This window comes from Rhododendron vialii, chromosome 8a (genome assembly GCF_030253575.1).
Source record: "Rhododendron vialii isolate Sample 1 chromosome 8a, ASM3025357v1".
Classification (NCBI taxonomy): Eukaryota; Viridiplantae; Streptophyta; class Magnoliopsida; order Ericales; family Ericaceae; genus Rhododendron; species Rhododendron vialii.
The window spans coordinates 30,162,285-30,173,274 of NC_080564.1; positions in this window are offsets into that span (position 1 = coordinate 30,162,285).

Genomic DNA, 10,990 nt, shown 5'->3' on the forward strand with positions numbered 1-10,990 from the left:
TTAACAAATGTTGGTCGCGGAACTACTGTGGGGTCGGAAGCAGCCCTAGCTCTAAAAAAAGTTTTTGACTATTGAAGTGGGACCTAGTATGGATTCTAAATAAAATAAATAATCTTCACCCTATTTTCAGTTATTGACAAAATTTCTTAATATGGTCGTAATTGTGTAAACTAGTTGGCTCAAGTACCGCTCAACTATATAAAAGCAATACAGTTTGATTAAAGCAAAACTTAAACTACCAATTGAAAAAAAATATTGAAACTGAAACAAAAAAAAAATCAACGACTAGAAAACCCCTCGGCATAGAAGCGGGGAAGTTTTCGGCACAGAAAATCCTGCCTCCATTGAAGTAGCCTAGTAGGGGTGTACATTTGGCCCAGTTCGGCCCGGCCCACAAATTGGGCTCAGGCTAGCTTGCTAAATTTTTTATGAAAGAGCAACAATGTGGGAGATATAGGACATGTTTTTCGAAAATGCAAAATAAGATCCATCTAACAACAATGAAGCGGTCGTAGTTAGGTTTTTTTTTTTTACAAATGTTACCCAATGTTAGAGAAATGTCAATCTGGTCCCAAATAAAAAAAATTGAGTCTATTTAGTTCTCAATATACAATGTGTATTTAAATTGTCCATAAGACTAACTCTGATTGTGTTTACCATCAAGTGCAGTGCAATATTTGGAATTTAATCTCAAAAGAACTATCAGTCACAGAAGGATCAAATCACTTCATTTTTTTTATTTGCATTTTCGAAAAACATGTCCTATATCTCCCACATTGTTGCTCTTCACAAAAAAAAAAAAAATAGCATCCCTACTCCTTGGAGGCTGGAGCTAAGATACTAAAACCAACGATGCGTCAAGTAGAGCAGATGTCTTCACTCCTTATTCTTCTCTGCTTATACTCACTTATCTTATCCGGTCGGCGATCAAGCGTTCTTCCTACTAGATTCTGTCGGCGATTTTTTCAACCCAATTAGTCAGGCCCTCGCTTGAGGTATGAAACATCCTAAATGGGATAATCGTTGTGACGGGGTGCCTCTGGATGGCAAGGATGTCTCCGAGTATATGAATATGAATTCAGTGCAACTCTCTCACGGTTTAGGGTCATATCTTATCTCGATGGTGTCAATTGTTAACCAATTATATTGGCCGGCCTTATAATTTCAAATTGAAAATTTTCAATGCAACGGTTATTTGTAACGTCTATCTCATACAGGGTGGGACCTAGACATACATGATGGCCCAATCATATGAGAGAGTGTTGTAAATAACTGTTGTATTAAAACCTTTTTTTTGAAATATAGGACAAAAGACAGAAAGTGATCCACGGAGTCCATATTTTCTCTTGGTGAATTGTGAAGGTTACATATTGGTTCATGTGGGATTCGTAGCTCTAGCAGTTTCACATGTTGATACCGGATTCGCTGACCTTTGGCAAGAAAAATTATTGGGAGACCTAGGGGGCGTTTGGAGTCTTTTTTTAGTATTTATGGTGAATTGTAAATTTTTAGATTATGGTCGGAATTGATTATGAATATGTTGAGTGTTCGAAAAAAATATGTGCAGAATATATTTTGTAACAAGAGTAGCGTCTAGGAGTATAATCACCAAATAGATTATGAGTTGATTTTTTGCAATAGTTGATGAAAAGGTGGATATTGTTTCGTAACTTTTACCGATATTTCATTGAGTTGATGTTTTTCAATTGACCCTAAATAAGCCATTTTGAACAAAATGAGCGGTTCGGATAATTTTTTGGGAACCCGAGATAGGTCTAAATTGCTTATGTATGCGATATATGTACAATTGTACATATGTATATGTACTCGTATACTTTTCGATAGCTAAGATTTCCTTTTGGCTAGTCTGTAGTGCTTGCCCTTACGTAGGATTGGTTTCATCGGACACAAAAACACCATTCCAAAAGACTAGATCAAAAGGAGTCCATCTATGGACTCTGCTATACACACCGACCTGGCCACCGACGGTCACGCGGGGCCCACTCCGCGTCCCGCATGGATGATCCGAGTCATTCAATAATTTTTTTTAAAAATACGTGGGCTCGTGAAAAATTAGCTCAATCCGATATGTGTAGGTGCTCGATCCAATCTTCCATTTTTTTCACGAATCCGAAATCGGAATGAAAAAATGAAAGATTACGTCGAGCACCTACATATATCGGATTGAGTTGAATTTTCACGAGCCCACTCTGTTTTTTTTTAAATTATTGAATGGCTCGGATCGTCCATGCGGGGCTTGGAGTGGGCCTCGCATACCCTTGGGTTCCCATGGTCAGTACCATGGCTCGGTTTTGTCAGCTTTATCGTCCATCTATGGTACCAAAAAAAAAAACCCAAAAAGTCACTTTAGTAGTAAGTATTCCACATTGAGTAATAAATATTAATTATACATCTGGAATACTTACCACAACTTATGAAATACTTATCACTCAATATGGAATACTTATCATTGAAGTGATTTTTTAGGCACCATACACTAAAAAGTGATTTGTGTACCATAGAATCACTAACGAAAAAGAAAATTGAAACCCAAGACAAGACAAGATGATCGATCAGATTATGTTCCATTAATCTAATATACAATAGCTAAACGTAACTCTAAATTATGACCGAGCTGAATTTGTAATTTTTTTTTTTTGATAGGCCTGAATTTGTTTTTCTGTGGTGATCTTTTATTTTCTTTGACGTTTTTGCAGAAGACAAAAGTTGCGTTGTTGGTTAAATTCTGTGAGAGTATGTTCCTATTTTACTCTCTTATTTTTTCAGTTTGACCTTAACCAAAAGAAAAGAAGAGAGAAACTAATGAAGCTAACCAATGTTAAGTGGTAACTATCTGTCAAAATAAGTGGTACCCGGCCAGCTGATTTATAATTAGGTTTAGGCCCCGTTTCGTTATGGTTATTATTTTTTAAGTATTTATTTTTCGCTTGACGAGACAGGTCATTTTCTCACAGTACATTATCTTTAATTCAAAAAATAAGTATTTTAGTTAGTGAAACACACTCTACAAGCTCAAACGGAAAAAAAAAATTCCGAAAGACTCTGTTGGAAGTGAGTGGAAATTAAGTCATTGTGATTTAGGCATTGAATTGCTTAAACTGAAAACCCCAGGAGTCAATTACTTGGAGAAATCTAAAGTGGCAAGCGATATAACTACAACCGTTTCAGTGCTATTAAATCTTTCTTGGCATTTTCGAAAAACGTTTTATATCTCCCACATTTATTGGTTTCTGAATTTTTTTTAGCAACCCTACTATTAGGAGCCAAGATACTAAAACCAATGATGCGTTCACTAGAGCAGATATCTTCTCTTCTCATTCTTCTCTGCTTATACTCATTTGTCTCACCTGGTCGGGCGTTCTTCCTATTCGATGCCATCAACAAATTTTTCGAGCCAATCCGTAAGTCCTTGCATTGTGGTCAAATTCATCCTAGGTGGGATAGACATTGTAGAGATGTGCCTTTTGATAGCACCCTCGATGTGTCCAAGTTTATGGATCGTGATTGTTGCTATGTATTGGAACAGTATAACAAAGAGTGTAATAACTGGCCTTATAATGTACAACAAAGGTGTGCTGAGTTGCGTGATCCCCGGTGGCCTTGAGAGATTGGATGAACACAAAGGAGAGAAGTGATCCATGGAGTCCATATTTTCCCTTGGACAGTGAATTGTGGAGGTTTCGTATTGGTTCATGTGGGATTCATAGTTAAGCAATTTTACAAACTACCGGTTGGGCACGCGAGATGCCTATGCAAGTCGGAGTTTAAAAAAATTTGCCAATAACTTCAGACTGCGGATCAAAAAAAAAAACTTCAGACTTATTATTTGATCTTATATCACTGTTTTCAAAATTTTTATTTTTATTTTTTGAGGAAAGCTAGAAATGCATAGATCTCAGGAATAAAAGTAGTAGTTACAGAGCAAACGGAAATACAACCAAATGGAAACAACAACAATATATTCAAGTCCAAAAGAGCTGAAGAAATAGTGCATGAAGATCCGCAGATGCTCCGGTCCAAAAAGGAGCTCCCCTTGCAGCAGTAGATGCAGTGGAGGAGAGTGCCATCCTCTTGGCAAGACAGTGAGCGGGTTGAACAACCGTGCGATCAACCTTGATAAGCCTGAAAAAACCAACTTGGAAATTTCTTGTCGCAGGTTGCGTAACAAAAAGAGGTCTGCATAGTGAGACTTCGATCGTCGCGCTAGCTACAAGAGCATTGGAACAATCAGTATAAATGAATGCAACATTAAAATTATGATGTAGCGTCCATGCAATAGCTAACAGAATGGCCTTAAGTTCCGTTTGGAGAGGAGTTAAGCTGTGGCAAGAAATGAAGTGTTGACGCAGAAGACAGTCATCATTTTCTATAACTGGTTTATTTAGTTGTATTTATTTTTGATGAAAGTATACAGATACACTTTCAACTCACTTTTTTTTACGGAGACCCCCTAATGTTTAGAATTGTCCATACAAACCCCCTCAACTATATGAAATGAAAAATTAACTAACTCTATTAATGGAATAAGGAAAAATGACGATTCTACCCCTAAAAATCACCCACACTAACCCCTTTATCTATAAATAATTATCCATGTTGACCCCTTCATCTTAATGGTCTTTTTGACAGAAGGGTGCTGATTGATTAACGGTTATAGTTGAAGGGGTCTGTATGACTGTATGGGTGATTTTAAATGTTAGAGGTCTCCGTGAAAGAAATAATAATTGAGAGGATCTCTATGTACTTTAACCTTTATTTTTATTTTTTTGGAGCGAAGAAATGCTTGATTGTGCTTTCAAAGTTGGTATTATTAATTATCTTGAATTGGAATTATTTACTTCATTTTTTTTGGCAAACAATAACATATGATATTATTAATCTCAAACAAAGTACATCAAATAGAAGACTCGTCCCTAGACAAGGAACCAAGCACCACGACGGTTGAGACTCAGCCCAATGGCCCTGAACTCGACAAACAGTTATCAACCAAAAAACATACCTTCACCATAAGCTTCGATAGAAATCCAATCAAAAAAGGAAAAAATTCCATAACTTCACAAAACATCCTAATCCGTCACCCGTAGAACTACTGTGACCACGACGACAAATCGCGAATATCTGGCAACCTCGAGATGCTAATTACCAGAACCACAACCATGCATGAACCCCGCCAATCAGCGGACACGCATTGGTGACAATGGGGGAGGAGCGGTAGAGGAGGGATAGGTGACAAAGGGAGCCCATAGGAAAGATAAGAGAGGTTAACCCAAAGAAATTCTCAGAGCTGAGATTGAGAGAAAAACCTGCACTGAAAAGGAGTTATTAAACGCGAAAGAACCATCACTGTGGAGGAAGAAAAACATAACTATTAAGTGTAAAGTCCTCCCCTCCCACCGCCATTTAAGGGTGGTGAAAACCGTAGGGCGAGGAGGTGAAGGAAGCGAGGCGGCTAGAGTTTTTTTCTCATAGAGAAAAGTGTACGTTTTTATTTTACTGCATTATGCCAATTACTGCAGTTTAGTTTTTTGGTACCAAATTGAGCACTAAGTTTAGTTTTTTTTTTCCCCTCCCCTTATAGAACATTTTGTAAATTGTTGATAATGATTTATGTGACATTTTATCCCAACCCCAACTTGGCAGCCCCAGGTTTAGCACAACACATGCTCCTTGGGTGGGCCTTTACTCTTTTACAATATGCATTTTGTAAAACTAACTAAATATGGTGCAATTGAATGCAAAACCTGTTCACAAAAACATTCACATATAGGCTCCGTTTTGTTTATAGTAAAATATTTTTCATGTAAAATGTTTTTACAAAAGTCATTTTCCCCAAATTAGTTTTTGCTGTTTGGTTTGCATTTGAGAAATCATATTGTGGGCAGCATGCCCCTTTCGGAATTTCCGGATTCCAAAAATTGAAGGGCCCGAAATTGAGGGAGCGCTTTTAGCTGGACATCAAGCGCTCGCAAAATACAGAGTCGCCACTTGGGTTTTGAAGGTCCGACACCCAAAGAACCGTATTTCGAAGCACTTGCTGCGCTAATTTGATTTGAAAAAGTTAAGGCACCAGTTTGTCATAACTATATCTGGGTTCGGGAGCCAGATTACGAGAGGGGAAGGGTTTTATGGCACCCTTCTCGTCCAATTCAGAGATCGGTCTCTACTTAAGTATTTTGTGAAAAAGTTTGCGATTCTTCTTTTATTAATCAATTTTTAGCCAATTAGGGCGGTGGACAGTTTAATGGGGATTAAAGCTGTAACATATTTGCAGGATGTGATTAAAGACAATATAAATGGATGGCACACTCGAAAGATAAACGAGATAAAACCTAACACCATTATCGGGCATCAAAACAGCGCGTTGGCATGAATTAGGCACAAGTAGCAGCCAACTTGCATGCATGGCTCTGCCTGCATGCAAGTGAACTGTCGCGCGACTAACTCACATCATCGCGCGATAGTTATATCCCTTCAATCAGTTTGAATTTCATCTCCTTCTGGGCTCTGGAAGGACCAGTGCACACCCAGAATTCAAACCAAGCAGATTATATATACCGAAAGGAAATAATTATTACAAACAGAATGGATAGGAGATAAGAACAAACCCCTAAACAGTGGGGGCATTAAACAATGGTCATGGACCAAGCGGCCCATGCAAGGGCAACTTTTGGAAACAGACTGACCATCGCGCGATGGAGTCACTTCATCTCGCCAGTGTCACGGTTGGACTTCTAGGAATTGCTTTGCATGCCTGAGCTCTGAAACATGTTCAAGAGCAACCCAAGGGCATTCCAAAGTTAAATTACTAAGAGCTAGGAGTTAAACTACAAATTTTAGCATGCAAGACTGTGGGTCTGGTTTTAAACATGCTTCACAATTATCCAAAGCACTATAAAACAGAAAATAACTAGCATCCCATCCCTACGAGGACTGTCACATGCTGACTCAAAGCGTCGCGCGATGCAGTGAGTCCATCGCGCGTGGGTTTGCTTGTTACACGGCTCTTGTAACCCTGCTGACTTTAGAATCAGGACTAATATTGATTATCAGCCTTGACTCTACTAGCTCCCTTTAGGGATCAAAACAGTAAACAGTAAATGAGTTATACCTTTGCTTGTGTATTACGGAAATGGATCAAACTGGGTGGTGTGGCTTGGGAGATGAGTGTAGGGGAATGACTTGAGTAAAGAAGTAGGGGGAGTGTTTGAAAGTAGTATTGTCTTTCTTTCTTGATTTTTTTGTAACCCTTTGCAAGATAAACAATGGGGGGTATTTATAGGACAAGAAAGGGTATGAGGTGGGTGGAAGACTTGGCCTAGTGACCAGCCAACAAGACTGGTCAGCCCTCCTTGATAGAGGAAGTGGCCAACAAGGTGAGGGGAGTGGTTGTGAGGGTGGTGCAACCCATGCACCTGCAAACGCTGTTCAGCCCACGAAAACGGGGTTCCCAAGTCAGTAGCCCCCTGATCATCACAAAATCCAGCTGAAAAAAGGTAAAAACGACAAGTGTTTGACCATCACGCGAGGGACTGGGTCCATCGCGCGATGGTTTTACCTACCCTTGCGATGGTCAACAGTCAAAGTTTGACTTTGACCAATCACCTGGCAAGTAGAGCATCACGCGATATACTCAATTGGTCGCGTGATGGTCAACCCCTATGGTCGTGGTTTTGACTTAGGGTTTTAGGGTTCAAGATAGATTTTGCCTACTCCAAGCTCAAGCTACTTCACATTTAATACTGTTTTGACCTGATTCATCATCGGGGAAACAAAAAACAAAAAAAGAAAGTAAATCAATTAAAAAACCAGATTGGGGTTTCTACACATATAAAGCCACAAAATAGAAAATACAAATCAATCTGAGTGAAAGTACTTAATAGTCAACTTACGAAAATTTCAGTCTGAAAAATGGCGGAAGTCATGAATACCTGAGTTGAGGGCAGTTGGGGATCGGGGGAAAATGTCCATCGCCTCGCAGAGAGTAAAACCACTTACGGAAGTTTCGAAAGGAAATTATGTTTGAATACTTATGTTTCCATCTTCAAATTGTTATGTTGCCCCATTATGCCCTTACTAATTAGTTAATATCTGCAGATAAAAAAAATTAGTTAATATCTTTATTGTATTTTATATATCCTTAATTATCTTAGCCCAAAATTTTAGGGATTAGTGTTCCACTTTTCTCGTCCAGGAAAATCTCTCTCTCTTTCTCTCTCTCTCTCTCTCTCTCATCTGGACGTTTCTGGTCCTCCTTAATTATCTTTCCGTTCCCTATTAAACACACAACACCCACCCCCAAGCTGTCGTTCTCCACCCAAGCTCTGGTCACGTTCCCGCCGCCGCTGACGTAGAGGCCAACTTACCTAGATAGAGTTATTTCTTCACTCTGGTGTGGATTGTTGCAACCACACTTTGGTATATACCCATCTCCAAATATTGATATCGACCAAATCGAGGTTGAATGTGTTTTTTATTTTTATTTTTTATGATTCTGTGTATTTTGCTTTTTACAAGCTTTGATTTGACCAAATTGACAACATCCTTTTCGACCCTAGTAGAAATTTGGACTGTGATGGCGGTAGAGGTTAAGGCTTCTTTTTTTTCTTTTCTTTTGATTTGATTAACTGGTTGTTCGAGGCTGGTATAGGGTTTGGGTTTACTCTCTGTTTTTTTATGTTTATTTCTTACCTAAATTCCTTGTGCTATATGTTATTTTTTATAATCTGTATGGAAGATCGCTCGGTCATATTTTTTAAATTTCATCATGACTTTAAAAGTGTATTATGCGATATAAGTTATCTTTTTTTGGTTTGTTTGAGTTTAATGGTAGATTGGTACAATTTTTTTTGTCGACAGTGCATATATAAAAAGGGTTTGTTTGAATTTCAATGCAACATTCTTTTATTCTGAATGGGCAGTAATGGTTTTAACAAAATTTCCATGTTTGTAACCTATTGATCATGTTCGGGATAGTTTAGTTTTTAAATTGATCTTAATGTTGTAATGTACGTAGGTAACAAACTTATCATGTTTCTTGAAATTTGTCATGTTTTCCGATTTTGTCATATTTTTTAATTGATCTTGTTTTGTTCATCTACCTCGATCAGGTTTTGATCATGTTTTTACACATTCGTTTTTGTAAGAGTCGTGTTTTCTTTTTAGATTTTAGGAGAATGAAAATATGAGAGAGAAGATTAGGAGAGAGAAAAAATTCAAAAGATTAGGTGAGAGAAATGTTTGAAAGAGGAGAGAGAATTGAGATAATTAGAAAAGATAAAAAAAGAAGAAGAGAGATTTAAAAAATTAGAAGAAAGAAAGGGTAGTTTAGGATTTAATTGAATTTGAGGATGGAAAGATAAGTATTTAAACACATTAGGATGAACACCTAAATAAGTAGGGTAAAAAGGATGGCTAATTAAGTTCCCCATACTTTACCATATTTTTCCATGAAAAATGTTTTTCAACTTTTTGTCCACCCAAACAAAAGAAAATAAGTAAATTTACGTTCAAACAAACGGAGCCTTACAAGAAGAAAGTAAAAACACTAAATTGGAAATGGAGAAAGGTATTGATAACAATGGCAGAAGTAGGTGAAGGTGGTTTAGTATTTTCTTTGAAATTAATGGCGAGAATCTTGAAGATAAATGAAAATGTGATGTTATAGTTTGATGTAGGCATGTCTATGGATCGAAGTCGATCTGAATCCGATAACGTTGATCCGATAATCTGAATCCGATAACCAAAATATGGATTGGATTCGGATTGTGTCGGATTAAATCCGATACCAATCCGATCCGAATTTATATTTTAAAAAAACCCCTATTTCCAAAAGATGATTCCAACAATTTCCAGTGTCCATACGAAATTACAAGGACAAAGAGAGAATTGAGGTGTGTCTCCGTTCTCATGTGCACCCTAAACGCTTGAATCTGATGCCACCGCCACTCCTCGCCACGGCGGGGACAACAATGCCACATCTATGAAGGCGGCGAAAACCAGTGGCCTTCATCACTGTTTTCTTCTGCTATCATCGCTAAACTCATCATTGCTTTCGCTCTTATCCTCTCCTCGTCTCTCTACCTCCTCCTCCACTACCTAGCTTGCAGCCGCACATTCGCCGTCGTGGACCCCATTCTCAGGTCCAACCCAATAGAGACCGAAGAAGCCGAGCTCCGACTGCCTCCTTCCCCCCTTTTTTTTTTCAGACCAACAAAATCCCAGTCCTTGAGGTAAACAGGGAAAACTGAGATGCACAGAGAAGAGAAAAATGTGGAGTTTCTATGATTGTGATGTTTGGAAAGGAAAGCTATGTGGTGTTTTTTTTTGGGTGAGGTAATCCATTAAGGCCAACAATGCAAAAACATGGACCAAGGGTCAGGGCCGACTCTAAGATTTTGGAGGCCTAAGACGGACGTAGACAATGAGGCCCTTAATAAAATTTACGACAATAAAATAACAAGTAGTTAAATGATTTTTTCAAAGCTAAGTGCATGTATTTGACAAGGAAAAAACCCATACAAATACTAATTTCTGATCCTGTTTTCTCTTCTTTGATTTCTAATTCATCTTCTTCCATTTTATTGTGTGTTCAGGAGATTAGGGCTGTTAAGGGTAGAATACGCATAAAACTTATATAGGAACCTACCACATGGGATCATTTTCCAAGGGGCTCTACATGAAGACAGCCGCCCGTGATCTGCATTTTCTTTTTCCTTTTTTGTTTCCTTTAATTGAGCAAGTCAGGTTGGACCCAACCATTGGGCCTGTGTCTCTTAAGTGTAAAATATGTGGTTTTAGTATTAAAATGGGCCTCTAGTGTTGTTATACCCAAAAAGATTGGACATATATAATGGGTACCCAAAATAATAAAAGGCCTTAATTTTTACACATTTTTGGGAGGCTTAAGGTGCCGGCCTCTTGGGCCTTTGCCCGGGCCTGCCAAGGGCATGGCCTTGAGTGTCCTACAAGA